Source organism: Mustela nivalis (assembly GCF_964662115.1).
Source record: "Mustela nivalis genome assembly, chromosome: 20".
Lineage (NCBI taxonomy): Eukaryota > Metazoa > Chordata > Mammalia > Carnivora > Mustelidae > Mustela > Mustela nivalis.
In genome coordinates this window covers 29,483,646-29,507,941 of record NC_139039.1, presented here as the reverse complement: position 1 = coordinate 29,507,941, position 24,296 = coordinate 29,483,646, and the positions used below count along the sequence as shown (strand labels likewise).

The window sequence follows — 24,296 nt, the reverse complement described above, 5'->3', positions numbered from 1 at the left end:
TTTAGGAGCCACTGCTGAAATTATTCAGCGAGATGGGCTTTCTTATGCTTTGTAAACAGTTATTTGTTATATTCCTTGGAGGTTAAATATAAAGTTACCAGCAAGGAGATTTCATGTACAAGCAGTAATTTTGATGACTCCGGGATCTAGAGATCTTCATTTAGATGTTAAGCAATTTTATATTTGAGATACAAAGTTTGCTTAAATGTGAAATATGAGGCAGAGGAAAATGTCTATAGTCTTAATGTTTTGCCCAATATTTTACAGAACAAAGGGATAGAATATCTGAAATTCAGTGTTGTTCTTTTATTCTTTTCAACAAAAGAATTACTTTGGGTCTCTTTTGGGAATAATGTTCAAAGAGGAATAAATTTGTCTCTTAAATATTCTCAGCGATTTGGCGAGGGTTGGGGAGGTCGGCAGTACGACAGTGCTTTTGGTTAAGTAAAACCTACCACTTGAGCCTCTCCATCTGGGAAGATAAGTCATCACTCTCCAGCTCTCCAGCTGCGTGATCATCTCAGATGAGCTGGGGACTCTGCGGCTTGTCCTCACTCCAGGAGACAGGCTGAGGGAAGCACCACCATCTAGAGCATGGCCATCGTAGTATAAAAAGAGAGAAAGGTGAGACATGTCTGGTGATTCCCTGGCTGTTAGGTCTTCCCCTTGAGTTTCAGTGGCCCAAATAAATCCCATGGCCCACCTCACTTTGAAGAAGTAGGGTAGGGATATTAAACCATGTCCTAGGAGAGAAGAGAGGGAAAACTGGAAAAATGGGAATGTCCTCATGAATGCAGTGATAACTGCTTTCTTCTCTTTTTATGCCTCGTGCTGGGTTTATGAGCTCATTTTCGCTGACTGGGGCAAAGACGCGTAACCCATCCAGGATCTTCTCTGTGACGGAAGTGAAGGACACCATGTAAAATGATTACACAGGGAACCTGGATGGCTCAGTCGGTTGAGTGTCTGTCTTCAGCTCTGGTCATGATCCCAGGGTCCTGGGATCGAGCCCCACATCAGGCTCCCTCTCCCTCTGTGTTGTTTCTGTCCCTCTCAAATAAATAAACAAATCTAAATAATAATAATAATAATAATAATAATAATAAAAAGAGATTCCATGAAATTAAGGGGGGGAATATCCCATTCAAGGTTCAAAGGTCTTGGTAGTGTCAGATGACATTCACATGTACTTTTCTGTATGCTTTTCCCCCCAGGCATCTTCTGCTGCCTAATATACTACCCAAAACCATGGTAATTAAAACCAATACCAGTGATTTGTTTATAATTCTGCACTTTGAATTGGGCTTGGATCAAAGATGGCCTCACTTGTTTTTCTGACCAATGGTCTTAGGTGATGGCTGAGTCTCTTTCTCCAGGAACTTTTCTTCCTCAAGAAATCTAGCACAGTCGTGCTAGACTGTAATCTGACGGTAAGAGGAGGGGGAGAGGGAAAGCTGGAAGCCTTCTTGAGGAGAAGCTAGGAAGTCCTACAACATCACCTTGCCTGCATTCTGTTCACCGGACCACACTGAGGGGAGCAGAGAGACTCTGGATAGAAGGGGTGGGGGAGGGCAGAATCGCATGGTAAAGGAGCGTGACCCGGGGGCGGGACAGTAGTTGTGTCCTTCTTTATGAACTGTGTCGCCACCGCTCCGGGATGAGGGATGACCAGGAGCGTTACGGACTGCCCGGAGAATAGGCACAGAGCCTGGAAAAGAGTCTGCCATTTTCCAGAGATTTCTTGGTGGGTTTGTTTCTGTTACAAATGAACTAGAGTCTGGAAAATAAGTGAAAGATGCGGTTTCCCTTTGTAGGAAGTGAGGAGCTTTCCCCTTGACTGTTTTTCTCTGTCCTGCCAGTCAGTGCGCTGCTGCTAACGGCAACTCCATCCACCGTCTAGGGATCGGAAGAGTCATCTGCCCTTGGCCATTTCTCATTCTAGTTTGCTCTTATAATGCTATCGCATTTTTTTTTTTTTTATGCCAAAAGACACTCGAAATGTTGTAGAAGTAGAGGGTGAACAAAATTCTCTCCACTAATTCAGTGGTCAATGTCACCTCGTTCAGAGATTATTCCTGTGGACATTTCTAAATTCTACATGTATAAAACTTTATAACAGTTTTTAGGAGTCTGCCATCTAATCTCTGTGATCAGGTAGGAGTTGGGGAGAAAACAATTTCTAAAATAATCAGGTCATAATAAAACCATAGAGTTTTATAGAATAAGAGAAATCTCTCACTGTTACACAACTCACTTGCTCACTGTGAGGCCTGGCTACGTTCTACATCATAAATATAGACTGTTGTATTCTACACTACTGCTGGAAGCTTCCAAATGGTCTTTGAACATATTAAGTAAAATATTTTTCAATATTCCGATTTGGCTGTACAGAAATATGCAAAAATGGAATAAGCTCTCTATTTCAACAAAAAGTCAGAATCTGTCTTAAAGTTGCAGGGAGTAACATGAGTTTTAACTGCTCTTCTCCATGGGATAGAGGATTTTGCCCCAGGATAAATCATGCGCAATCCCTACTTTAACTGATGTTTATCGAGGAGAGTGTAAAGGCCTTGGGTTGCCTCATTCGTGGGCTTGACCTCCCAGATTCCCTGACTGGGAAGGTAAGTCAGGTCCCCTCCATTGAAAAGGGACCAATTTGGGCATGGAGCAATGGCGGGCACTCTTTGGGGAGGGAAATCCTTAAACCAAAGCAAACAACCTCAGTAAAATAAGTCTTTTGTAAGCTTCCTGCAACTCACTAGAATAAGTGTCATTTTTAGATTGTTCTCTTTCTCTAATTTAAAAGTTAACTAAAATGATCAATAATAGCCTTCGGTAAAGTTCTCTCTATCCCCAAAAAAATGCCCTCGGATTCCTGTCTGAAATGCCTTGATCCTTCACAAACTAGACAATTTCCTTTTCCCAGGGTGGGGAGGACCTCCAAGTCAGTGCATACCACTCACAATGCACTGTTGTGACTCTTGTGTGGTTGCTGAAATCAAGGAGAGGACAGTCATCCCTCTAGGAATTTGCCTCAGCAACGGACGCAACAGCTCACAGCAAATGTTGTTGATTCAATGGTCAGTATTATGCCCCAATAATGGGTCCGTGATTAAAGGAGCGAGACTGATTCAAAGCGAAGGTCAAGCAAAGCTTTATTTCGCGCCAAGCATCAAGAATCTAACTGAACATTCGGGGCCGCATCTCTTACAAGAGAAGGCGACCCTTTTCTGTTTCACAGTCTAGCTTTTAAGGGCAAAGGCCATGCGGTCGGGCCTGGCCACGCACAGGTGACCAATGAGATTGTAACACACACAGGAAACTCCCCGGTGATGCTAGGTGACCAATTGAGGTACAATTTACCCTAGTAGACACTTGAGCCAGCCTATTACACCTTGAATAGGATTGGCGCCAAAAAAGGGTTCCCAAAGGGTCAGGGCCCCTACTCCTTGGTAGCTAGGGAGACAGTATGCAACTGTCTCTACTGATCAGATGTCTGATCAGTACTACTGATCTGATGTCTCTACCTGGCCTGACCCACCCTCGTGTCTGGGCTTTGTTACCTGAGGCTGGTTTCAGGGACTTGTTTTTAAGTGAATCCTCTGGGGGAAGGGAAGCAGGGACACTTTAACTTTAATGAAAACCTCTTGCTAAATAGGTCCTTACAGTCAGTATTTAAAAATCCAAGGGCAGGTCATCTGAGGATGGCCGTGGGATAAGCTGAATGAGCCTAAACCCCAGACAACAGTTAGGACATTATCATAGTCTAGAGCTAACCCAAAACACACATCCGATTTGGTCCAGGGCCTGAGGCTGTAACTGTTTGGAGGTATTTGGGGGAAAGGAGATTCTACAGACTCAGAACCAGTGTCTGAACACCATTTCCATGGACTGGCTGGGACTGGAGAGGATTGTGCTGAGCGAGAGCCGTCAAGCAGAGAGAGTCAGTTACCGTATCGTTTCACTCATATGTGGAACAGGAGGAGCAGCACGGAGGATATTAGAAGAAGGAAGGAAAAAATGAAAGGGGGAACTCAGAGCTGGAGACGAACCATGAGAGACTGTGGACTCAAGGAAGCAAACTGAGGGTTTCAGAGGGGAGGGGGTTGGGGGATGGGTGAGCCCGGTGGTGGGTATTAAGGAGGACATGGACGGCATGGAGCACTGGTGTGATACACAAACACTGAATCTTGGAACACGACATCAAACACTACTGATGCACGGTACGGTGACTTACATAACATAATAAAAAATAAATAAATAAAGGCACTACTGATACCTCCGTTTTCTTAAGAGATTCCAGAGATGCCCTAGAGTGGACTTGGAAATTTATAGCAGGGGTGCCAAACACATGGAACATAAACTTGTTTCAGTAACTTTTGTTTCCACCCACAACCAGGCTCAGCCAGCCATGTAGGTGACAACTTTGGGACACTAACGTGATTCAAGCCACCTCCATAAGACACCAAACCCCAACGTTCCTTTTCAGTTGTCCCTTTATGCAAGGTGCTAGTTTATATTTAAGGTCGTGGAGACATTTTATCCAGGGAAAGTGAGGAATAGCTTTTTTTTTTTTTTTTTTTTACTTTATTCCCCATTTCTGGTTTGATTTTCAGCCCTTTCTTGTTTAGTTCAGCCGTCCCGATAGCCTCACTCTAACGTGCTGACGGTAGGTAGCGTTTGGCAGTGATCACATTCCGTGAACAGATACTCTACCTTGTCACAATTTAGAATGCCTGATGTTCGGAGCCGCTATAAACCTTATTTACATATTTACCTTTGCCAACTATAAATTTCCCTTTTATCGTTTTTGGCCTTATGGGGTTGTAAACATTTGCCATTTGCTCTTTGAAAGTTCACCCTGGATTAGAACTATTGAAGTAACAAATGTATCCTTGTTTCTTCAATCCTTTGAAGAAAAAAATTCAGTCTCCTCCAAAGCATCCATTTTCAACGTCTATGTCTGATATATATTTTTTTAATCCAGTTTTTTTTTTTTGCAAAAGTCTTTATTTCCTTTATAGCCGTTTATAATTGAGGGGAAAGGTGTGAAATACTTTTTTTCACACAGCCTACCTTGCAAATGCAAACCATATGTTATCTGTTTTCCTATGTATTTTGTATTGCTAGTACCATATGCCTCCAATGATTGATCTTACCGTTGTGAGGAAGCTAAAGATACATATATTTTAAGTCTCTCTTGTAGGAAATAAGATGTTCCTCTATTGCTCTTTCAGATTAATGTGCTAAAAGCTTCTGCTCATGCCTAATGGATGAACCATAATTTACATCAAAGTTTCAATCACTTTAAATTAATACAGCCATTTTCTTAATGAATCGTGTTACTAGAATCTCTGGTCTTCACAAAACAATCCAGCTATGGCTGTTTACCATTTTTTTGTATAGCATAGAATCTGGTATCCAGAGTATTTTCCATTGTAGTTTTTAAAATTAATTAATAAATGGCCTGTGCTATTTGAAAATACGTGTCTTTTATGCACTTTTGTAAAAAATATATTCTATTATTCATCACTGTTTTCATCTTCTATTGGATTTCATAAGAAGGAAAGGAAAAAAATATGTATTCTACTAAGAGATATAAACATTGTAAGATTCATCTCTGAATATAAGGTTCTTGGGTTTTATTTTTTGTTTATTTTTTCTTACGTTTTCTTTTTTCCTTTTTGTTTTTGAGGGTTTTTTGTTTGTTTGTTTTTTGTTTTTTGCTTTTTTTCTTGTTGGAGCCCATAAGAAGTTCAAGAATAAGTCACAATAATTCTGATGGGATTTAGCAGTCAGATTTTTTCTCTGCATGAACAGAAAGGTTGTATATGGGCATAGCAAAAGAGAAAGCTGAAAAATTAATCTCTGTGACTTAATTTTTTATTGAAATTGTTACGTAAGTGATATTGCACCTTAATACTAACTAGTTCAGCTAACTGTGGGTATCAGTATCTGGTATGTGTCCATAGTGAAGATAAACACTGAATTACTAATGTTATCTAACTGCAGGGTGGAAAAACTAACCAGGTTTCATGGGAGGCATTAGGACTCAATCTACATCAAATGATCAAGCTGAATGTAAGAGGCTATCCCCATACATGTTGAGATTAAGGTGGAAAACGTGATTCAGGGCTATTCAGCAGAGTTGGCCTTCGGTGTCCAAGGGTCTTGTCTAAATCAGATGGGTGGGCTCCCATAGCTGAGCCTCACTGTACTGACTCCCCACCACGCTCATTAGGGGGATGCCTTCTATGCATGGTGGTTTCCAAACTGGGTTCAGAGAGTCCAGAGGCTACCCCTTGGGAAGACTCTGGGGGCTACAAATTGGAGTGGGTAGGAACAGACCAGACTAAGGCCTAAAAATTCTGCTTTTCAGCTGAAACAGTTCTTCTCCTTTTACTTGTTTTCCATATTCATCTTCTTTGTGGGACTTTCTCTGAAGAAAGGACTCATGAGAGTTAAGAAAACTATTGTAAAGCACTGTAATAACATAGTAGCTGGGTGAAGTCAATGTTCTCAGAGGAATAAAATTGTAAGAGAAGAGTCACAGTCAGAAAGAACGGACTGGGCCATTCTTGTAGGAATTGGGATCAAATCCTATTATATGCTTTCTCTCCCTTGATAACAGGGAGACACATATATGCAGTATACACACACATATGTACACACATTTATATACATGGATTAATAGGTATATGTATGTGTGATTATAGATTCTATGTGCATATATGTACATATGTGAGTACACACATATATTGTATCAGGAGTATGCACACATACACATTCATACGTGTGTGTGTGTGTGTGTGTGTGTGTGTGTAGGGCAAGAGAAAGAGAAACCTGGCAACACTTATTGTTAAATATCTATTATATTCCAGGAATATTGCTAAACACTGGACCCTCATAAAAGAACCAGAAAGACAAGAAATATCCCTACCCTCACAGGAAGACAAACAAGCAAGTAAACAATAAACAAACGAATGAGCCAATGATAGATTCTGCGTGGTAGTGTAAATGAACAGAGGGGTGTGTAGAGGACTGCACAGACGGAGGGACTGGTTAGGTACTGGAAGGTATAAAGGAGCACGGCCACTGGAAGAACCAGGGAAAGGGGCCAATCGGAAAGCCATTGGTTCCATTCTTATCCTCTGTGGCCCCGGGTGACAAAAGGAGGCTGAGTGAGGTGACGTCTGCCCTAGCGGTGTTAGGGCCATATTTTGGTGTAGTCCATACTGTTTGAACTCATCTAACTAGATCTAACTAATAGAGACAGAGAAGTCTTTAAACAGCTGAGAAAAAAAAATGTGGAATTAAGACTTGGCTGGAAGAGTGCCTGGAGAGACACAAGTCTTGACATTTCCTGATCTTCTTAGCATTTTTCTGTCAAAGTCAGTTGTTCAGATTTCCGTCTAAGAACGAATCTTAGAGATCGGATAAGCAGGTGGGAGTCACAGACTAAATGTCCCCACGTTCGGGGCAGGTGTAATGTGATGAACTAGCCAGAGCATAGAGCAGAGTAGCTGCAGAGGCCACATCCATTCTGAGTGTGCTGTGGGTCCTTATCGCATGGAGAGTGCAGGTGCACTGTTGCTGGAGGCTGGGATTGACAAGGAGCTGGAATCCAAGCGTTCCTGTGGAAGTCCCACCTTTTCTAATGTTTCCAGCTAATGAAATGATTAACACTGAGAAATATCTTCAGGTTACGGAACTCAAGTTCACACCAATTTGTTTGACAAATTAGTTGCAGGACCCCCTTTCTTATTTTCCAACAAGTAGGAAAAGTACGAAGAAATTGAGGAGCTTCCTTGGGTTCAGACTTCCAGAGAAAGGCGGAATTAAGTCTAGATCTTCTCTGAGCTCATCTGGGGCCTGTTTCCCACTTCTTTCCGCCATTCGTGGCGGGTAAGTCTCTAATGCATGATCAGGGAATAAAGTATCTAATCCTCAGTTCAGTAACCATCTCTGACTTTCCAAAAGAGAAAAACAGCAGAACACTGCAACCCAGCTGAGTTCCATGAACAGCAAGACACACAGGAAAAAAAAAAAAAAAAAAAAAGTGAAGGAGGGATTTATAGGACTTGGTATCTCACCAGATCATGGGGCGAGGATTGGAAGGAACCAGAATAGTTTTGAGCTTGTTTGTTTTAACTTCAGGGTGGAAAATTTCACACATCTATTGAAGCAGAGAGAATGGCATGATGAACCTGCATGTGGGCAACCAAACTTTAATCATCAGTAATTTGCCAATGTTGTTCTTATTCCTTTTCCTACTTCCCGAAGAATTTTACTTATAAGTACTTACTGGTGCTGCGGTTTTAAACTTGGTGAGCCCAGTTTCAGAAAAAGGGCAGCCAGAGAGAGATACATTTTTGTGTGTGACAGTGGGGAACAGAGGGTAGGGGAAATACTGAGGGGGGGAAATACCATGACATTTATTTGGGAACGTGAGTTTGACATAGGAGATGTCTGGATTGGAGCAGAGTAGAGAATTCAGAAGTGAAGGTCAAATTTGGGGGTCCCTTCCATAGAGACGATATTTGAAGCTGTGGATATGAGTCAAATGACCAGAATAAAATGTACAGAGGGTTGAGGAGAAAAGAGCAGAGCAGAGGGCAGAGTAAGGGAGGGGAGAGAGAGAGTGAACAGGGGAGGAGGAGGAGGAGGAAGAGGAAGAGAACCCAAGGGCAGTCAAGCGAGGTTGGCAGTTGGCGAGGTGTGAACATTTCTGAGACAACAAGAAGAGAATCCCACCTGCTTCTATCATGGTACCAGCCACCTGTCTGCACCTATGCCAGACCTTCCTGTCTCAGGAGGAGAACTGTGAGAATTCCATAGCAAAGCCACCCCCACCACCCCTGCTCAGGATCCCGCCCCTCCCACTGCTGCCTTCAGGACAGTGGACAGTTCCCCATCAGCTTTTCCTCCTCTCCCGTGTCATGAATTTGCCTCTTATTTATCTTACCATTAGGTCATCGACAGGCTGCTATTTCTTCCACCAGCTACCTCCCGTCCTGTCCCCTTTTCCTGAAAGCAAAACTCTTTTGAAAGAGTTGCCAATATTTGCTTTTTCAAATTATCCACCGATTCCCTGCTGAACTCACTAAAATCAAGATTTTCCCTCCATCATTCTCGTCCCTAATGTTTTTGTCAGACATGAAAGACCTAAATCCAGTTTTTGATTTTCAGTCCTCAGTCCTTACTTGACCTACCAGCATTATTGGAAACATTGATCATTCCCTTCTTCTAAAAATGCTTCCTTCACTTGGCTTTTTCTGGTTAGTTTCTTTTGCTTGCTTCAGCTGTGGCTGGCTTGGTATGAGGGTGTGCACCACAAGCAGTCATTTTTGGTAGTGAATGAAGAAGTAAGGTGGGAGCCAGCCTAAGGGGTGGGTTTATACACATTGATTTTATCCTATTCCCTTTGTCTAGTAATTGACTTTTATTTTTATGGAACTTCTTAAAAATCTAGGACATATGTATCATTGTAGTTAGGCTGATTTTTGGTAAGAGAATCTACTCATGCCACACAGCCTAGCACAGTGCCTGCCGTGAGAGACCTACACTAGGTAGTGATTGTGTAAATTATGAAATCCTGGATAAAGGGGCACCAGGTAGGTTTCCTTCAACATAAACACCAGACTTCCCTCCTTCTTTTGTAATTATAGACTAATAAGGCCATTAATGTTTGGAAGCTGGAGTTATATGGAATATGTAATATCTCTCAGTGTTTTGAGATCACCAAATATTTCTTTTAGAACCATAGAAATCATTAATGCCATTGTTTCCATATTCTTGCTGTCACCATTATGACATATTCCATTTGTAGGACAAATCTAAATCAGAAACTGATATTCTGAAATTCAGAGATCATTTGTGTGTCTGCATCTTATTGCTGTTTTAGAACTTTAAAAAGTTTAGCATGGGACTAGAGCTACTTGCTTTGTTTTGCTATTATACTCCATGTCCCTTTTGGTAAAAATGAAGACTTCCCTGGAAAACATAATAAGTCAACTTTAATTATCTTATTTCAAGACAGTATAGTTTCTAATGTTGCTTCACTGAAAGTCGCCATGTATAAAAAAATGAAAAGATTTATGTGCCAGAGTGCCCCGAAATCACCAGACACACACCTGCAGAGTTTGATCTCATACACAAGAGGAGAGCAATTAGCCCCCAAACTGACACATCCATGTATTAATGACTGACATTCTGTAGTAGCCCAAAGGTTATATTGAAAGATACTGTTCATGCATGAAACTGCAGAACTTAATCACACTGTACTAATGGAGTCAGATATGATCTAACTGGCCACATCATTAAATGAAGGAGTGGCTTCAGATTTATTTTGTTTTATACTTATCCACCTGTTTGAAAATACTTCAAGTATATTTGTATTATCACTTAGATTTGTACTGAGGCAGTAGGAACCCCTTTCGGACACCTTACTTAGACATTGGGAGCAGTAAGTGAAGGACAATGATGTACTGAAAAACAAGATAGTGCCAACAATAGGGTAACAAAGCATAGTAATCCAAATGAAACGGTACACGTCATCAGGGCATATGGCACTTAGAGGTATTTTATTGATTCATTTAGAATTTCCTTTATGGGGAAATTAGGCTCATTGAACCCTACTTAGGCAAATGGTCAGTTGGACGGTGACCATCCAAATACAGCATCAGAGCATTATGTCCTTACCATTCCACAATGGTGTTTTGTTAGGAATAATTCTCCCATGCTCTGGGTGCTACCCTTTCCTTGGCCACTGTGACGCCAACCACTCCTGATTTTGTATATGCCTCTTCGTCATTGAGAGCCACCATGACAGACACAATTTCTGCCAATGGAGCTGAAGGCTGCAGAGCCATTGAGTTTGCCATCACGGGTTGCATGGGTATAGTATTGTGCGTGGTTTGCCATGTAATGTCTCTTTGCCATTTACTTTATGTTGCAGTGGATACTTTTTTTATTTTGAGGCCCCTGCACCAACAGCATCCACATCACCTGGGAACTTACTAAAAATGCAAATTCTCAGTCCCTGCTCCAGAAGTGCTGAGACTGAAAATTGGGATGAAACCCAGCAATCTGTGTATTGACAAGCTTTCCAGGTGGTTCGGGTACATAAAGGATGATGAAGCATTCTGGGGCTAGAATTAATTAGAAGGTACAAGAGTAAAAAGTGCTGAAAGCAAGCCAGGGAGAAATGGAATTGAGGGAAAGGACTCCAGACCAGAGCTGTGGTTTTTCATGGAGGATTGCCAAGCGATGGCCTGGCAGAGAGGAAGCCAGGTCTCCTTCTTGTCCTGTTCTCCAGTCACCCGCAGGGCCCCCTCATTGGCCAAATCCAATCAGAAATAAGGAGCCTAGGTAAGTCAGGGATACAGATCAGAGTGGAAAATGATCTCAAGGGGCAAGCAGCAAGTGGTAATGCTGGGCCTACTGAAAAGAACGACCAAATTTTCGATGGGGTGTTAAAATGGAAGTTATCTGTTCTTTGAGGCAGCTTCAGGGAAGTAGGAGAGAAAAATATGAGGAAAAGGTGAGCAAGCAAATAAGCAGAAGCCTGTGGAAAACACCATAGCAATCACCAGAGCCTAGGAGGAATGATGGTCAGTTCTGTGAGTCAAATTTGGGAAAGTTATGGTGAGAGGCATCTCAAGAATTCCATAGAAGCTATGATACGAAGCCCTTGTACAGTGCCGACTTATTTTCCTTTGCAAGGGTAGATTGTTTCAGGAAAAAAATAAAAAAGACTAGGTTGACAATAATACACAGGTGACTTGTTATTACTACGAGATTCTTTGTTTTATCAAAATATTGAAACAGGGCTTTCTTTACCTGATGTTTCTTGAAGTACTGTAAAATACTCTCTTTTTCATACTGGTATTGTTAACTGCAAAAAAAAAAAAAAAGATTTACACATGCAAAGAGTATTATATTTTTTGAATTTGTGGGTGCAAAGATAAGATGGTTGGGAAATTCTGAATATATAGAAGTGAAGTAATTCTTTAAAATAGCTCTATTCTTGGTTGCTGGGGGGAGGGGGTTTGGGAGAAGTGGGTGGGATTATGGACATTGGGGAGGGTATGTGCTTTGGTGAGTGCTGTGAAGTGTGTAAACCTGGTGATTCACAGACCTGTACCCCTGGGGATAAAAATATATGTTTATAAAAAATAAAAAGTTAAAAAAAAAAATAAAAATAAATAAATAAAATAGCTCTATTCTTTAGCATAGTTTTTGGTGATGATGATAACTAGTGAGATCCTTCTGTCACCAATAGCATTCTTCTCTTGAAATGCTCCCATCTTAAGAGATTCGTGTACATTTTCTTTATTTCTTCTTCTGTCATCTCTTTCATTGATCCATTTTGGTCTGTCTTTGGCCCTCATAACTTCAATAAAACTGCTCTCAAGAAAGCTCCATAAACTTCCCGTTGCCAGATCTAATGGACACTTCCTGGCATTATCTTTTTTAACATTTTATTGCCATATATTTGACAGCGTTAGTCGCTTGCTTTTTCTAGAAGCACACTCTTCCCTGGACTACTTAAACACTGCCTCCTCCAGTTCTTGTCTTCATTTCTTCTTCTTTTCTGGCTCCTCCTTTCTGCTTCCTCCATAGTCTCAAAGCTTTGTCTGAAAACCCATTTTAAAAAAAGAAAATGGTCTCATTTCACAATCTCTGCCTACATAATCTCACCCATGCCCATGGCTTCAATTAGTATCTAATATTAAATGTTCTCCAGTTCCTATCTCTACTCAGTACCCTTTGGAACAAAACTTTGGTGCCACCAGCATATAAAGAGATGGTAGTAAAAGTACCCAGAAAGGACCCTGTAAAGAAGGAGTCAGAAAGTTAGAAGAACCCCAAATGGCCATGTCAAAGAGAATGTAAAAGAAGTGGTCAACAGTATCAAAAAACTGTGAAAAGCATTCATTAGAGGTCATTTTGGAAAGATGCAGTAGTTGGTGGGGAGAGCAGTCAGCCATCAAAGGTGAATTAAGTTCAGGTAACAAGGGAATGTGGGCTACTTTTTCAAGAATCTGGTCTGTAATGGGGAGCAAAAGGTGTAGCAAGATGTAGAGAGTGAGACACAATCAAAGGATTATATTTTAATTACAGGTGAGACTTAACCATATCTATTAATTATATGGGGTTGAACTAATTAATAAGAAATTATGGAAAACAAGAAGTAGAGAGCAATCATCAAGCAAGCTATGTGTCAGGTCCAGCAAGGAGAAAGAAGTTTCCATCAAAAGTTCAAGTTCACTTTCCATAGACCACGCGCTTATCATAATAGCAAACATAATTGGCATTCCCCTGTGTTAGTTTATCATATTTTGTTTGGTTGGGTTATCTGTTATTGGGCATTGGATTGCTTTTAATTAGTCATTATGGTCATCATCATCCTTATCTCCACTAACATCTACTGACTGCTTACTGAATACCAGGCATCAAACTAACACGATGTGTGCGATTATCTCTAATTTTCTCAATAAACATACACTGTAGATGCTTTTATTCTTATCCTAATTTAATAAAAGAGAAAAAATTGGAGCTTAAGAGAGGTTAGAAAATTCTCCCAAATTTATTCAGCTAGTAAATGGAGGAGCAAGGATCAGAATTCAGTGACTTTTGACCCCTGAACCTAAGCTCTTAGCCACAATGATAAACCACCTCAAATTTTTGCTATGATGAATAATGGTGCTTCAAGTCTCTTTGTGAAAAGTCCTTTTGAGATGAGGCACTTAGAAAATTGTGAACCCTGGGCTGCCTTGATTTCCTTTATTACATCTCTCTTCTCAGTTACAACTTAAGATCAATTCAGGATACCTCAGCTCCCCAAGAAGAGCCAAGGTAAGGCCACATCTCAAGTTCCCTGCAAGAGTAGGCTTGATGGAGTCTTCTCACTTTCCATTGTTTCACAAATTATCCAGTGTATAAGGGTTGTTCTTCATGGGATTCAGGAAAGCATCCAGTGATGTGGCAGAAAGACCAGTTGGCTGTGGTAGTTGATGGGACTGAGTAGAAACTCTTGATTGGTCCAAGGACCAGGCCCATCAAAACAGAGTAGAGCTGCACAGAGCTGTAGACCAGACTGGAGCCAGAGTCAAAGTTAAATCACTAAAATATTATTAGGATAATTAAGTCATTTAACTTAAGAGCATCTTGTAAGAGAGTGTATATGGGAAAAAAAGGCTTCCTTCCATGAGTTTACAGTTTTATAAGTGAATTGCAGAGATGCCCAGGGTGGGTAAGGCATTCTGGGTAGAGATACACATCAGGGAGAAAAAAAAATAGAGGTCAGAATTCAACAAATGATTTTATCAGTCCATCACCCCCATAAAAATGCCAAGCAACTCGCCTATACTGATTTGCGAAATAGAGGCCATGATTATTTCTGATTATGGATACAATGAATATCTTCAAAACATATCAGGTCATAAGGAAGGGAGAAGGACACACAAGGAAACTGAGGTTGCCTCACAGGTCAGGGTAATGGGAAATATCAGGGGCCCCACACTGCCTGGTCTCCAGATAGAATTGCATTTAAAAAAGTAGAGTCTCTTATCTTAAAAAAAAAAAAAAAAAAAAAAGAAGTAATTACAAGGGCACTTCAAGCCTCATTTGAGTCTTGTGAAGATAAAAGGTAATGAAATTCCTAGCTCACAGTCGAGCCACCTCCTCTGTCTTTCTCTGAGTGCCTCACTCACCCCCTATATGGTACCACCAGATTTAAGGAAGCAAGCTCTCTAGTGGCTTCTCTGTCTACTCTCCCTCAGATATTCAGTGAGTAGTAGATCTAGTCTTTTAAATTCTTTCCTTTTCTTTTCCTTTCTCTCTCCCTGCTTCCCTTCTTCCTTACTCCTTTCTTCCTTCTTTCTTCTCCTTAACTTCTTACCTAGATTCTCACCCACAAAGGTGAGTTCAGGACTGGACTCCACAAGAAAGTCTCCTTGCAGTCCACTCTGTCTGTATCTACTCTCTGGTTTTGTAAGCCACGCAGTATGGCTAAAAGGAAAACAATGTTTGCCTGGAGGCTCACTCAGAAGATCCCTCCAGCGGACAAGTCAAGGTCCCCCCTTGTGGAAAGTTTGGGAGAGGAAAAAATTTGGGAGGACTCAGAAGTTTAATGGATGTTGTCCTGGACAGTATACATTATGGGAAAACAAACAAACAAAGAGACATTCAAATAGTTAATGTTCCAGACACCTCCCCAGGCTGGGACAATTTTGTAGAATGAACTGTTTTCCTAGAAGTGCTTAATAATGTTAAGATTAAAAAGGGTCTGCTCAGCGTTGAAGATTCATAGATGATCAGATTATTCTAGGATGAAAAATATTTCTTAAATCAAGAACTCCAGCAGGAAAAGATCTCTAGAAGATTTTGGAAACCGTCTTCCCACAGTTATGATCTTAGGTGTGATTATTATTTTTTTTTAAGATTTTATTTGTTTATTTGACAGACACAGATCACAAGTAGGCAGAGAGGCAGGCAGAGAGAGAGAGAAGGGGAAGCAGGCCTGCTGATGAGCAGGGAGCCTGATGCGGGGCTTGATCCCAGGACCCTGAGATCATGACCTGAGCCAAAGGGAGAAGTTTTAACCCACTGAGCCACCCAGGCACCCCTTAGGCGTGATTCTTCTACTTGGAGCCTGCCCTTCGTCATGGACAGCTCCTGGCACGATCCCCAGGATTTTGGGAGCGTGGCCGCTGCTAAGAGCCCATGGGCAGGTTGCCTGTGGGCTCAGAGAGTGGAAACTGGACAGGGGCTCCACCAAGTCTCCACTACCCACTGTCTCAGACATTTGGATGGGGAACATTCGGTCCTGGGTCACCCCACCCTTTTAATGGGACAATAGTCCAATGTCTCGTTTATTCTTAAAATTAGTGCCAAGCTTGGGTTACCCTTTGCTATTGTTGAAGGTGAAATGCTTAACATTGAAGAGGTGAGGGGTGATGGACGAGCTCAAAAACATTACCTTGTAATAAATCAGCAGCTGGGTGGAACTGGTCCAAGCAACACGAAGGAGCTATGGAACGGAGTGACTGTGCTACTCAGGAAAATATGCCATTTATCATGGAAAACAGCCACTGAACTGGAAGACTGGAAGGCTGCCAAGGTGATACCCATCTTTTTAATAGGACTAAAGGTGATCCCAGAAATTATACATCTGTGGGCTGCATATTGACGTGAAGAAAAATGTCTTTACAATTAAAATGATCTCCCATATAGCCTTGCACATAGTTTATAAAAATCACTTGGGCTACAAAATTGTCATTAGGTCTAGAGAACGTGCCTTTGCACCACCCACATTACCTCTCCCGGAATCACCTCCCATGCACACAGCCAGGAGAGGCCCAGGGCCCCACAGGTGTACACAACCTCCGGGCACACACATTTGTGAATTAAATAGGCCAATGCGTGTTACGCTCGGGGCACAGGGTAGTATGGTCTGGCACCGAGATGGCGTGTAAAGATGTTTGGTGTTGCTGGTGTGTTGTTATCAGTTGTATACACAAACGTTGGAAAGCACATGCGTAATTGTGCTGATGTGCCCATCCGTGCTGCCCATTTTTTTTTCCTTCTCATTTGTGCCATTATTAGCATTTTCTTCTCCCTCCGCCTAAGCTGTACTGTTCCTCTTCCTGTCTTATTTATTTTATAACTGCAGGTTTATACCTCTTAATCACCTTTACCTATTTTGCTCTTCCCCCCACTTCCCCCCACTCTGGCAACTATCAATTTGTTCTCTGCGGTTAGGAGTCTGTTTCTGTTTGTTCTTTTGTTCATTTTGGTTTTGTTTTGTTTTAGATTCCACGTATAGGCGAATTCATAACCTGTTTGTCTTCTGTCTGACTCATTCCATCTGGGCCCCGCCCTTCCTCCATGTTGTTGCAATTGGTAAACTCTCATTCCTTTTTTCCGGCTGAGGAGTATTCCGTTGCATACATAAACCACATCTTCTTTGTCCATTCATCTATGGAACGGACACTTGGGTTGCTTCTATACCTTGGGTATTGTAAATGATGCTGCAATAAACATACAGGTCCATATATATTGTTTTGAATTGGTGTTTCCATTTTCTTTGCGTAAATCCCTAGTGGTGGAATTGCTGGATGCTATAGTCATTCTATTTTTAATTTTTGGAGGAACTGCCATCCTGTTTTCTAGAGTGGCTTCATCAGCTGGCATTGCCACCAACAGTGCATGAGGATTCCCTTTTCTCCCCATCTTTACCAATACTTATTACTTCTGGTCTCTTTTATTCTAACCATTGTGTGTGGTACAGATGATCTCCCATTCTGCTTTTGATTTGTATTTCCCTAATGATGAGAGATAGTGAGCATCTTTCCATGTGTCTGTTGGCCGTCTGTATGTCTTTTTTGGAAAAATGTCTGTTCAGGTCTCCTGCCCACTTTTAAAATCAGATTTTATTTTCTTTTTTCGACATTGAATTGTGTAAGTTTTTTAATATATATTTTGGGTATTAACCCCTTATGGGATATATGATTTGCAAATATTTTCTCCCATTCAGTAGATTGCCTTTTTGTTTTATTGATGGTCTCCTTTGCTGTGCGAAAGCTTTTTTATCTTGGTGTAGCCCCAATAGTTTGTTTTCGTTTTTGTTTCCCTTGCCTGAGGAGACATATCCATAAATACACTACTAAGGCCGATGTCCAAGAGATTATTGCCTGTTTTCTTTTAGGAGTTTTATTGTTTCAGGTCTCACATTTAGGTCTTGAATCCATTTTGAGTTTAGCACTTCCGTCTTTCATCCTGCATGGAGGATAAGGACATTTTATCTTAAGGATGAAATACAGCAGTATTTAGGCCTGGTATTATAGTATTCTAGAGACAACAGCTGCCTCACAGGGGTGATGATCTGAAGAAGCAAAAGTGAAATGGAAGGAAAACCTTTGAACTGTATTATATGAAAAAAAGAGGAATGGAAGCCATCAAAATGATCTCCAGAACGATGAAGCAAGAAACGTTTGTTTGTAACCCACTGTCATTAATTTTACTCAAGCCGAAATCTAAGTAGGGGAGCAACTTCATAAGTGTTGACCTTCAACCGTTGTCCCGTTAATTCTCCTAAAGATCCTGGAAGGAAGAGGATCATCTCTATTTTAAAGATGGTGGACTTGAGGTGTCCAAGTGGCTAGCCCAAGGTCACACTAGGGCTAACAAGAGGGAGCAACTTCGTAAGTGTTGACCTTCGACCGTTGTCCTGTTAATTCCCCTAAAGATCCTGGAAGGAAGAGCATCATCTCTATTTTAAAGATGGTGGACTTGAGGTGTCCAAGTGGCTAGCCCAAGGTCACACTAGGGCTAACATTAGGGCTTACACTAATAGCAGTAGCTGGAAAGTGTACCTTGACAGGCTCATGCCTTTTGTACCACATCGAACTGCACACTCTAAGTACCCAATGAGCACAGTGGCAGTTTCTCCAACACTTTACAAACTTTCTGAGAGCTATGGCAGCAGTGAAGAACTCCCTGCATATAATTTATTTAAACACTGGAAAGTCTCATGATACATTCTCTCAGTAGAACTTGTCAACGAAGCTGAGTCACAGAAGGTAATCAAAAAGTCTGTTGTGGATTAAATGGACAGGGGGAAAAAAACTCATTATTTTTCAATGACAAGTATTCATCAAGGAAGGATCAAGAGGGAAGTGGCCCGAGAATGTAGATTAAGCATAGTGTATATACACCACCTATATTGATGACTCAGGAGACAAGGGGAATAATAAGTATCAATATTTGCTGATGATACATTTTTGGGGTAAGTTAGGAAAAGGAAATATGCTGAAAGTCTCCAGCAAACATGAAATGCCAACCCAAAACCAAGGAACAGCTTGACAGGTAAATTAAATTTTATAGAGACAAGTGCCAAGCAGTATATACGTTGAATATAGGCATGTGCGCATATACATTTATTTCATTTGATGAAACATTTAACAGGTCTTTATCCAAGCTGTATATGCCTCTCAGGACAAACACAGAAGATTCACTTTTAAGAACTGAGTAAAATTAGCTACTTCATATGCAGCAACTGTAGAAAAAAAAATGGGTCTAGACAACACGTACACTAATAGTAGACCATACAAATTAAGAAGCGCACCCAAATGTTGCACTCTGCCTAATAGCGTCACGTACAGTTTTCTAAATCGGTTGTGTGCTCACATTTTGCTTACATGTTTCCTTTTGTCACTCATCTCACAACCGAAACAGCAGCAAGACAAAACAACAACCAAACAGTCCAGGAAGGTGTCAGGAAATCTGCAGGCACAGAGAGGCAGGGGAGTAACTCCTCCAAGAAGAAAGATAAGAGCCATGAATGTAGCAACGGGGGCAAGCAAAAGGACACGCCGGGAAATGTGCTGTGGGAAAGAAAGGCTGGTGTTAAGAAAACGAGTTGGATACCCTTATTTTCTTTCCTCAGTTGTGAAGAAGCAAGGAAGGAGCTCGGGGAAACCAAATGGCAGCAAATCTAAAGGGAGAGAGGGCACCAGATTCTCCACGTAGCGTGTAATTCCACCGAGAGGCTCGTTTGGTGTCAGCTGGATGCCGACATTTGGGGGAAGCTTGAGGAAAGGATTTTCTGAGTTATTATAGTCCTGGCATCTTATTGCCAAGGACAAAATTGCAAGGACACTCAACTCCACTGCTTCAGGACACACACTGCTGATCACCAGCTGGGGACTGGGAGAAATGGCCCCCTGTAGTCCCGTGTCGCGCAATTAGGTGGATTACAGGGGGTTTTCCATCTTCAGAACTGTGCAGCATCGGAGAGAGAGGGCACCAGACTTCCTGCTTCATTGGGCCGTTCCGGTTTGGTAATGATGATGTCCCCACGCCCATCTTTTAGGTTTTACAAGTTTTGAATTCACAAGAGTGCTGCTGAACACGACCACGATGGAGCTACGCCTCTCAACCTGTTCCTGCTACGAAATTCGCATAAGCCATTTAGAGAAGTCTGGCTTCCATCAAAGGGTTTCCCTGCCCTGGGGTACGGTTGCCTGCTTCATTCACTGCGTCCTCCTCTGAGCCACTAAACTGATTCTTGTCCAACCCTCCAGCTCTCCTGCACTGCCCCTTTCCTTAGCCAAGTCCTTTGACCCGAGAGCAAGTGTTGGTAGAAAGAAAATAAACAACAACAACAGCAACAAAAAACATCTTGGCTTTTGTACAATTGAAAGTTGCTACAAAAAGTCTCATGTCAGTTTCCTTGAATGCGCTCCTAGCTTTCCTTTGGTTCTTCTTTACAAAAGGATTCTGATTTACCACGTGCTGAGGCAGGAAAGTGGATTCTCTCCGTTCCCTTTCTCTCTGATTGGCCGCACTGGACTCTTGAGGTGAATTCTGCACTGCCCACCTGTTACCCAAAACCACGCCTGCCTGGTGGTAGGTGTCCAGCCGAAAGCCACCACCGAGCCAGAGAATAGGAAAAGGAAGGGTTTTTAGTTGCAACAAGTTAAGCACACCCTGGATATTTCCCAAAGCAGTGTCTCCCCTTGGGGGTTAGTGCCGGAAGCTTTTCTTCAGTGTGCCAAGGGGGCGGGAGCAGGAGGCTTGCATATGCATTAGGGAAGTCACCCACACCGTATTTCTTAGGCGTCTAGTGTGAGGGTGCCGTGCGCGTGCTCGGCATGTTAACATGCTAGTACATATGTCGTATGATTATAAACAACTGGGAAACTGTACTCACATTCCTTAAAACACTTCGTCATTTGTCAACCTCTCTTCTATATCCTGTGCACGTCAACTTTTTTTCTTTCTTTCTTTCTTTCTCTTTTCTCATTTTATCGGGGAGGGGGGTGGGATTCTGATGGTGACTGTGGGCAATTTCAGGCCGTTGCATCTAAGTATCATTTTTATCCCTCTCCCCCTCCATTTCTAGCAGAGAAGGAATTTTTCAATCTTTGAAAACGCATCAGGCTGAGTATTTGAATAAATGGTTAACTGCTGCGTGAAAACAGTTTTCATTGGCTCCCTATTGCCAGAGCGGAGCCTCTTTCCTGTCAATTATTGAGGCTGGTGATTACAGTGACTAATGCGAAGCCTACAGCCATTCTCCCCCACGCGTCCATCAATACCGCCATAAATGGGATCAGGTGGGAAAAAGCAATAAGTCATATTTGATAGAAGCTCCTTTTTCTTCTTCTTCTTCTTCTTCTTCTTCTTTTTTTTTTTCCTCTGAGTTATCTTATAAAAGGCTATTTCTGTGTTGGTCCAGCTTGGCAGTATTACACAGGATAAGGCCTTGTGGATTGACAAATCTGTATCAGTATTCATATTTCTTGGACCCTTGGCTGCAAGAAGCCAGATAAATCTCAAGAGAATTGCTGAACAAAAGTAAAGAACAGTTGGGTGCCGTCCTGGGGGAGCCAATTCAGAAGGACAGATACGTTTTTCCTTGCAAAACGTGGAGAAAAAAGATCTAAGTGTAATGATTTGTTTGTTTGTTTTATATGAGCCCAAGTTGAGTTGAACATGAAAAATGTATTTCAGTACCACATGGTAAATTTCATTCATTTCCGGTTACCTGGGGATAAATAACGTTTGACAGGGCAGGAACCGGGTGATGTTTTAAAATAATATCATTGTCTACAGTCCCTGTTCAGTAGAGCTGTTGTGGGGCAGAGATAATGTGTCATCTCAATCAGCAGGGATGTGGAGTGGGTTTTCGGTCCTTAAAAAGTTGTACCTGGGAGGAAATAATAGTTGAAATTGATGGCGTTCTGGTAGCAGTGATTATCTTTGGGTGAGGGATTTTGACAGCAGAGACAAACTTTGTTTTGGGGAAGTCACTCATCAGACAAGTCAGGTAAGACTTTCTCAGAGCATGTGGGCTTCTGATTATAAAAATCTGAGCAGGTTTGATAACAGGAAAGGAATACCTGTCACTCCAAGATGACGTACGATAGCCTCGCACTGGCAAATCACTTGGGCTGTTTTTAAATTCCCAGGATACTGCATTTCCTGAAACAGATTTGCTGAAAGTTAAATCAGAAACCTACACGAGTCAACAAAGTCTCCTTTGTAACCCCACCCATTAGAACCTCATACAGTTCTGCTTCAGAACTCAAATTAAAGAAGAAAATGTGAGGAAGCAGTGGGAAAGCAGTGCACATACTCTTATGGTATTTGTGGTCATTTATTGTGTTCCTCTGTTACAGTGTAGCAATGCGGGTCTTGTTAAGCCTTTTCCACTTGCTGAGAAACTTCTCCTTTGGAACGCTCCTTGCCCCCAACCTTATCATTTGAAAACTGGATGTTCATTATCCATTTTCGCGCTGACTGTCCCAGTTGTCATGGCTACCGCCACTTTGTTTCCTTATCACCTGTAATCCTACAGCTCCCCATTACTAGCAGTTGTAATAGATTGTTCTGGCTTAACATGCAAAAGAAAATATATGGTGACCGAGTAAAGTGTACAGACCCTGGATGTCCTTTACTACTATTAAGGGAGCAACAGAAATCTAGAACTTTCCTTAAGAATTAACATCAATAGAATGAGGGGTAAGACAAGTGTTGGAGAGAAGGATAGTACATTTAATGGTGCTCATGGGGCAAATGTCAAATTCCTATTTTTAAATCAAAATGTTATGTAGTGTTTGGAAAGATAACCAACAGTGGTACTCTTATATTTACTCTGATTCATATTTGAATTATAACATCCATATGCCAGCCTACAAAAGGGCAATTTATTATTTCATAAACAGCCGTCTTAAGAGCCACTGTTCAGTTCTTTGTTCCCACTTGCAATTCCTTAGCATACAGGGGCTTTCTCCTGCCTTCTAATGAGGAAGTTGTGTGTCTCCCCATCCAGAACCCTGAAGATGACAGTTTAGGAATAAAAAGGATCAAAGTGAAAGAAAATACTAATCTACAGTTAATGAGTACAGAATAAAATTTGAAACTTCTATTGATGGTATTAATTTAAAGATTACAATTAAAGATGGTATTAATTTAAAGATTACAAAGGAACATGGATATCAGAATTTAGATGAAATCAATGGGAACTGTTTTCCAAAACGAACAGAAGTAAGTACATCATTTTAAATAAAAATCCAATGTAATAAAAAGCAGCAGTATATGATTTCAATCTGGTGTCAACATCTCTGTGACTCACCCTAGAGAGGGAGGACTCTATTAGTCCTGCGAGCAAATACAAAAAACAAACCAGCATCACAGGAACTCTGAACTTCTAGAATTTTCAGAACTAATATGATTAAGATAGTGTTGTGTCTCATGTGTTATCTGGACTTGTTCTGCAGTAGCATATCATAGAATAGTCCTAATATCTGTTCCAAACAGAACTTCTATCAGAATCAGACTGATCTTCCTATTTTTGTACTTTAACTGACAAAAAACAAAACAAAACAAAAACCACACAAGACAAAACACACACAAAAAAAAACCTTACACAAATGAACCCGGGTCCTTTTTTTTTTTTTTTTTTTTTTAAGATTTTATTTATTTATTTGACAAAGAGAGAGAGACCGTAAGAGAGGGAACACAAGCAGGGGTAGTGGGAGAGGGAGAAGCAGGCTTCCCGCTGAGCAGAAAGCCTGACACAGGGCTCGATCCCAGGACCCTGTGATTCATGCCCTGAGCCCAAGCCAGATGCTTAACAACTGAACCACCCAGGCCGCCCAGCCTGGGTCATTTTAATTAGGGTTTTCACTTCAAATATTTTTTCAAACGTTTATGTAGAGATTAGCTTTCTATTTTCCTTTTTACATCTGGATAAAATACTTGTTTGCTATAATAGTTGATATTGTATTACACAAAATCATTATTTAGCATTCACTTGGTCATCTTGTGCATAGAATCAAATTGTTGCTCGTCTTTTAATCCCATTTTTCCCCCTTTTGGCAAACTGTCAGCACTTTGAGGAAAAACAAAAACATGAACCTCAGGATGTTGTGGTCTTCTACAGGACATGGTTGAAGGAAGCCCATAATTCATTCTGACATTTCTTCAAAGGGGAAGGTTTCCAAAGTCATCATTATTGGACCAATAACAATGTTGCACTTCTGCAGAAGTCAGTGCGGCCACCCTAAGATATACAGGCTGTCCTAAATGCTTTGACCCTTTTCATCCACACATTTTCCTCTTCATCCCCTGCACTCTGTCCACAAAGGAGCACAATCTCCTGCTTTATTAAGACAAAAGCCAAATGATGTGACCAATGTCATCATTCTTCATTTTTGCCCCCAAATGTCTCTACATCATATTTATACTTTCATTTCCATTATCTAGCACGATGCTTGGACTTA

The 24,296-nt window shown here is 41.3% G+C and overlaps 1 protein-coding gene and 1 long non-coding RNA gene across 2 annotated transcripts in view; one reads left to right on the top strand and one right to left on the bottom strand.

Annotated features, from left to right (window-relative positions):
* TENM3 (teneurin transmembrane protein 3) overlaps nucleotides 1-24,296 on the top strand; it is a 2,451,411-nt gene that overhangs the window by 1,471,198 nt on the left and 955,917 nt on the right. The window lies entirely within an intron of this gene.
* Nucleotides 330-21,993, bottom strand: LOC309855196. The gene is made up of 3 exons (XR_014306656.1): nucleotides 21,912-21,993; nucleotides 11,842-11,896; nucleotides 330-587 (listed from the first exon to the last, which is right to left on the bottom strand). It is a non-coding gene; the product is annotated as an uncharacterized lncRNA (long non-coding RNA).